This window comes from Eptatretus burgeri, chromosome 2 (genome assembly GCF_056783735.1).
Source record: "Eptatretus burgeri isolate ZD-2024b chromosome 2, Ebu_testis_v1, whole genome shotgun sequence".
In the NCBI taxonomy this organism is placed as follows: Eukaryota; Metazoa; Chordata; class Myxini; order Myxiniformes; family Myxinidae; genus Eptatretus; species Eptatretus burgeri.
This window is the reverse complement of record NC_140962.1, coordinates 48,543,144-48,550,116: the sequence shown is the minus strand read 5'-3', so window position 1 is coordinate 48,550,116 and position 6,973 is coordinate 48,543,144. Positions and strand designations below refer to the sequence as shown.

The window sequence follows — 6,973 nt, the reverse complement described above, 5'->3', positions numbered from 1 at the left end:
AGAAAAGACGACGCGAAACGGGAAAACGGTTCACACAACGCACATTTATTACGCGACACACGGAAAGCACACATATACAGCCAAACAGTCAAAATGCACCTATAGCAGTAAAACAAAAGAAACAATGACGCAGAGTTACGACCGAATACGCGTACACACGGCAACACTTATACAGTTCTACTTTACAGACTGCGCCAACACACATTTACTCAAAAGCAAAGGAAAGAAGCCACCCTCATAGACAAGGGGGCAGATGGGCCTTAGGCCAATATGTGCGCAGGACCTGAAGGAGCGGCCAGGTCCGCGAGACCGGGTGGGTCCTACCCGCGTCCTCGTGACTCGTTGGCGGACGAGCCGCAGATGTGGCTGTGCCCCGACTCCGTGCTCCTTCGCGGGTTTCGTTGGCACGACGTTTGGAGTGGGGTGGGAAAGGGGCCCCCGTTGTTGCACTATCTCAGTGCGGGGGAAAAGGGGGAATTGTTGATGCCCTGGGGGAGGGAGAATGGCTAGCTGGCTTGGGTCCCACGACGAGCGATCTCCCACCGCGACCTCGTCGCCGACCGCCGTCCTTCTCGCCTCGGACCCGAGCTCCTTGGCCTCTTCCCACAACTCCCCTCAGCCGACTGCAGAACCCAACTCGATGCCTTCGCCACCCGACTCCACTCTCTGCCACACTCTGCCGCTGCCACGCTCTGCTCTCCAACCAAAAACTGACTGCCGATTCGCCTTCCGCTCGCCATTTTATAGGCCGGCAGGAGAAACAATATGCAAATTTCCGGATCAGAATGACCTCGGGGGCGGAGCCACTCTCGCCAATTGGACGGAGGAAAAGTGGGCGTGAACCTCCCCTGATCCTAGAATTTGCATATATGGATTTCACACAGACGCGCCTGGAGGCGGGGCCAAGCCGCTCCGCGCTTGCTAATTGGACGGATCAGAAGTGGGCGTGTAGCATTCTTGATCCGAATTCTCCCTCGGAAAGGCTGCTATTTGCACTCGCGGCTCGGTGCGTATCGTTGAACGAGCCCAAGACAGCCCCACGCTCAGTGTTCACAGGTGGTGCAGGAATGGCCGTAGAAGGAGAGAGGTGAGGGTGGTGGAGGGTTTTTGGTGGTGGTTTGATGGTTATGGCGGTTGAGACATGGTTGGTTCAAAATAAAGATAGAACAGAAAAACGGCTATCTTAAAGCGTCGCAGCCCGAACGAATCACATAAAATCCCTCGAAACAACGGGTTTGGGTCTAACTACGCATGTACTTAGAGTTATCTCACCGATGGGCCCTGAATGGTGGTTTGCGAATTTCCACAGCCGTAACACGACCCCCTCCCCTTTTTACAGACTCGTACCGAGTCGCCGAATTTTCGTGTGCCATCATGTGTAAGTTTCCCCGAGTACGTTTTACCTTCGGATCCCTGAGTGCGACATTCATGATATTCGTGTCCACCAAAATAAATAACCTAAGGGCTGAGTAACTAACTAAACAAACCCACTCACTCAGACGACTTAAATAAAATTGCCGGCGCTAGACAGACATTCCGGGGGCGCACTCGTATGTACAGAACATCTTAACCTTAACTTACAAATTTTACACTAAACCATGGCCCAGGATCAATGGATTGCAGGAAAAAGAAGTCAACGGTGAACCGGCGCACGGTTTATTCGTATGAAGTTGCCGCTATGGATTAATTTGTGTCGCGTCGAGGAACGACCCGTACGATTGGTATATAAAACCATGGCCCAGGATCAATGGACTTTGCAGGGAGCAAAACAAAAGTCAACCGGTGCACGGGCCGCTACTGCAGGCCCGTGTTGTAGCTGCCAACAGCACAGTCCTTGTGGCTTGCCGACGATCCTGGAGCACATAGCAATGAACAAGGGGGGGGGGGCAAAGCAAAATTGAACAGGGCAAACGCAGAATCGAGGGCAGCAGGCATGGATGGCAAAAGCAGGCAAAAACAGCCGGCAGATAAAGGCCGTTGCAGGCAAACACAGCCGGCAGACGAACTGGCCGGCACAGGCCTTGCAGTAAAACACAGCCAGCAGGTGAAGCTGGCCAGCCTTTTGCCTTGAGATGGAGGTTGGTGGAGGGAGTGCGGTGGTGCTGGCCACTCAGAAGGCGGGCTCAGACCTACCCCACGGTCTCCCTCCCACCTATCGCCTTTGCCTGTCACTGTACATACCCACTCCCTTAATTTGTAAAAACCCAATTTAGCCCCAACTTATTTTTTTGTTGTTTTTATTTTTACTTCCCCACTATAAATCGTCCCCTAACCGCCTTTACTGTCCTTGTTCGGCTAACCTATCTCGTCACCTAGCCTACTCCCAACCCCTACATTCCCTTCCCGGAGGGGAGCAAGGGAGAGCTAGCGTTCTGTGTCGAGGCCCAACGAAGCCTCAGGATGGCCTCCCCAAAGTTCAGCGATCTAACCCAAAGTGGGTCCAGCGGCCCACAACATGAGCGAAGGGATGGATGGTGCAGAGGGGTACATTTCCTAATCTATCCTAACCATTAACCTTTAAACTACCCCGGGGCTTTCAACAAGCGCCTCTCGCATAAGCTATTGGTTCTAAAAACCCAGATTCCCATCGCCCATGTTGGTGTCCTTACAATTTTGGGCCTCCCCCCCCAATTTTCTTCCCGTGCCCTCACACGGTTTCATGGCTGGGACGCGTGGCTCCCTTGGCAGGCACGACCCTCTGCCTATTCTCCAGCTAGGGCACCCCCTGGCACTACACTGCCTCCGAGCCTACCAGCTCCCTAAACACCGGGGAGTGCCCTCCATGGCGACTCCCCTGAAACGCTCATGTGGCAGGCTGGCTTCCCAGGCCCCTTTCCGAGGGTCACCCATGCCCGCAACACTGCCCACGCGGCTAATGGCACCATGCGGGCGCACCCATGCCCACTACGCTATCCCGGCACCCCATGGGCCCTTGGCTTACTACGGCCGACAAGCCTGGTGCCCGGGGTACCCACTCAGCGATACTCACCTTTCGCAGCCACGCTCCTAGCCCGTCAACAGGGCTCCTGCACCCCTCCAAACGGGTTTCGAGCCTACACTCCCACCAACAGCAAAACGACCTCCATTTGGTAAATTTAACTAACCCAGCTAACTCACTCTACACTGACCCCGGGGTCCCTTGGGCGGGAGTCACGCCTCCCCCCAATCACTCATCGCACCATGCATTCCCCATTTGCTCCATACACCCAGGCTCGCTGGCCTCACTCACTAATCATGTCACAACACAACTCACCAACTCTTCAACACACACACCGCTGAACTCTGCCATCCTGCTCGCTAAATCCCCTAACTACCTCGTGCTCCCACGTCGTCCCTTGCACTACAGCACGTTCCTTTTAACTCTACGTAGCTCAGCTACGTCCCCGCTACACATCCAAAGTCTGTCTCTGTCCTCAAATCATCAAAAATCACTTTTTTTCCCATCCTAAAGCTCAATTAAAACCCTCTACCTTATCCATTCCACGGGCCCCATGAGGACTTACCCCTGCCCCATGGAGCCAGTCTAGCTAAGCTAACCCTTCCCCCGAGCTAGTTCCCATCCTGTGCCCTGGCAGGGGGGTCTTCCACCCCATGCCCGGGAATCCTGTTCACCCGAAAACGAGGCTTGCCCTTTTTTTTTTTCTCGCGCAGCACCAGCACGGCAACTCGCAACCTGCGCGGCAATTCACAGCCGCACACCTTTGGCGTGACGTCATGGCAGCTGTTCGCGTCCCTCGTCCCTCTTGGACGGTACCATCCGGCAGGGCTTCACCCTCCTGCCGGATTCCAACCCCACACGCAGCCATGACGCCAACTGGCGCTTAACAAAAAAAAAACAAGCCTCACGTCTCGAGGGGTTCCCCACGCGAACACGTGTGCTCTGCCCATTGGAGCTTAACACACACGCCCTCGTGGAGAACCCATCCAGTCCAAATACGTAATCCTGCGTCACCTTTGTCCGTCCGCGGGATCGGCAAATCCACTGCTGGCGTTTCCGGACTGGGTTTCACTCCTGCAAGCGAGCACGTGGCGGCCTCATGCGTTGCACAGCACGGACCTCGCTCTCGCTGCTGGGTGAACCCGGCACGGTGCTCAAAACATCTACGGCCGCTACCCGGCCCTCGTCTCTCTCTCGCCGTCTCCGTCGCCATTCGACCCACGCACACCTGCGTGTCGCGACGCCCAGACTGCACTCCATTAAACTCACCCCGGGAGATGCGGCTGCATGTTCACACATGCCCACCGTCATCTCCCTTACATACCGCTCTCACACACACACACACGGTCTCCCATGCACTCGGCCGTTCACTCACGCACCGTGCCTTACTCGCACACCGTGCCTCACTCCCACACGGCGTGCTGGGAAGCACGCAACCTGGCACACTCGCACACGGGATCGCTTCCAGACACGGGGGCGCACTCACATCTGCACCACACACACCGGGACAACCACACTGGGGATTTGTGCCACCCCAAGGGTTTCCGGGGCCTCTCTACCCCCAAGCTCTCCGTGCACCTGTCCACAGCACCCGTCCACTCAACTCCGCGAAGCACGACCGAACCCACCTGGTCGTGACTCGCTTCAAGGGAGCATACTCCCTCCCCCTCGTTCCTGGAGGAGGCTATCCAACTGCTCGCACCAGATCCCGACACGTTCTGCGAGCTCACCCCCATTATCCTCCACTACCTATGTGTGTGTGTGCTCATCTTCAATCCCGTCCAATTCACCCTCTATCTCCCGTGTCTCTATTATTTCCCTCTCTTCCCTTGTTATCTTCCTTGTCTCAACTATTATTTCTTTTCTCGTCACCTCGTGTCTCGTCTCACACGTTTCGGTCTCCCCACTTAGTTTTTCCCTCCGTGTGACCGTCACTTTCTCCGTCATTACCTCCACGTGTCTCGTCTCACACGTCCCCTGAATTAATTTGTCCTCACCCGCCTCCCTTGCGGGCCTGACAACCGTTGCACTACCCCCGAGCTCGTTCGCTCCCACACGTGGCGTCGCCATTTTGAGCTCCCCGGTTATTGCCTTCATGCCCGCCTGCAGGCTTCGGCCCATTTTCTGCATCTCACCCCGCATTTCTCTCATTTCTTCCTTCAAATTCGCCTTCATTTCGTTTTTCATTTGTTGCGTATTCATATCCATTTTCGTTTTCATTTCGTTCATTTGTTGCGTATTCGTATCCATTTTCGTTTTTATTTCGTTATTTATTCCTTCCATTTTGAGTGCGTTTCCATCCATTTTCGCATTCATTGCCGCCAGCATGGCGCATAGCTGGGCCATGTCGGGTGCACTCGGCTGAGCCGATTCGGCCAGGATCGGGGGGTTTTGGTGGAGAGGGGGAGGGGAGGTGTCGTACACTGCGGCCTCTGCCGCTGCCGCGCCCATTTCGGGTTCTGGGTTCGGTTGGGGGAGTTCTTGTTCCTGCACAACCAACATTTCCTGCTCGGGGTCTCCATCCTGGGCCATGGATTCTACACATTCTACATCCATTTTTAATAGCCCCGGCTCCCGCTCGCCTTGAGACTCCATCTTATTTCTCGTAACGAGTTAATTTGGCCTGCTCGGAATTTAGAGGGAATCGGGGGTCGCTCCTCTCACCCCTGCACCGATTCCCCGTGAATTTAGCTGGAGACGGGAGAATTTGTTTCCCGCTCTCTGACACCAGTGTTGCGAATTCGCACCCGCCAGCGTGCGATCGGCCGCTCAACTCGAATGGCGGCCGCCTTGCCCACTGGAACGGACAATTCTGTCGTGACCGTCTCGGAACAACGCCGGGAGCTAGTCACGGGTGGGGGTTTAACCCCACCACGACCGTGCCAATTGCCCACCCACGCAGGATAGGGTTGCTCGCCAAATTCAATCTACCTAAGTACCTGCGCGGATGGTCGACCGGGCGATGGTACCTCGCCGCAGGCCGACTCCGGACACGAACCGCTTCAGCGGTCCGTTCCGTGTTATCGGGATAACCGAGCGGTGTTATCGTCGGCCTCGACGGTTCCGATTAATTATCGGGCATATTAAGCCCACTACGAACCCTTTACGTGAAGCAGGATGGAGGGTCAATAAAGAAAAGACGAAGCGAAACGGGAAAACAGTTCACACAATGCACATTTATTACGCGACACACGGAAAGCACACATATACAGCCAAACAGTCAAAATGCACCTATAGCAGTAAAACAAAAGAAACAATGACGCAGAGTTACTACCGAATACGCGTACACACGGCAACACTTATGCAGTTCTACTTTACAGACGGCGCCATCACACATTTACTCAAAAGCAAAGGAAAGAAGCCACCCTCATAGACAAGGGGGCAGATGGGCCTGTAGGCCAATATGTGCGCGGGACCTGGAGCGGCCAGGTCACGAGACCGGGTGGGTACTACCCGCGTCCTCGTGACTCGTTGGCGAACGAGCCGCAGATGTGGCTGTGCCCCGACTCCGTGCTCCTTCGCAGATTTTGTTAGCACGACGTTTGGAGTGGGGTGGGAACGGGGTCCCCTTTGTTGCACTATCTCAGCGCGGGGGAAAAGGGGGAATTGTTGAAGCCCTGGGGGAGGGAGAATGGCTGGCTGGCTGGCTGGCTTGGGTCCCGTGACGAGCGATCTCCCACCGCGACCTCGTCGCCGACCGCCGTCCTTCTCGCCTCGGACCCGAGCTCCTTGGCCTCTTCCCACAACTCCCCTCAGCCGACTGCAGAATCCAACTCGATGCCTTCGCCACCCGACTCCACTCTCTGCCACACTCTGCCGCTGCCACACTCTGCCGCTGCCACGCTCTGCTCTCCAACCAAAAACTGTCTCTGCCGATTCGCCTTCCGCTCGCTGTTTTGTAGGCCAGCAGGAGAAACAATATGCATATTTCCGGATCAGAACGACCTCGGGGGCGGAGCCACGCTCGCCAATTGGACGGAATAAAAGTGGGCGTGAACCTCCCCTGATCCTAGAATTTGCATATATGGATTTCAC

The 6,973-nt window shown here is 55.6% G+C and overlaps 1 protein-coding gene across 1 annotated transcript in view; it reads left to right on the top strand.

The window, feature by feature from the left end:
- The window catches only part of ELOVL7 (ELOVL fatty acid elongase 7), a 79,237-nt gene that overhangs the window by 914 nt on the left and 71,350 nt on the right, over nucleotides 1–6,973 (top strand). The gene's annotated exons all lie outside the window — the stretch shown is intronic.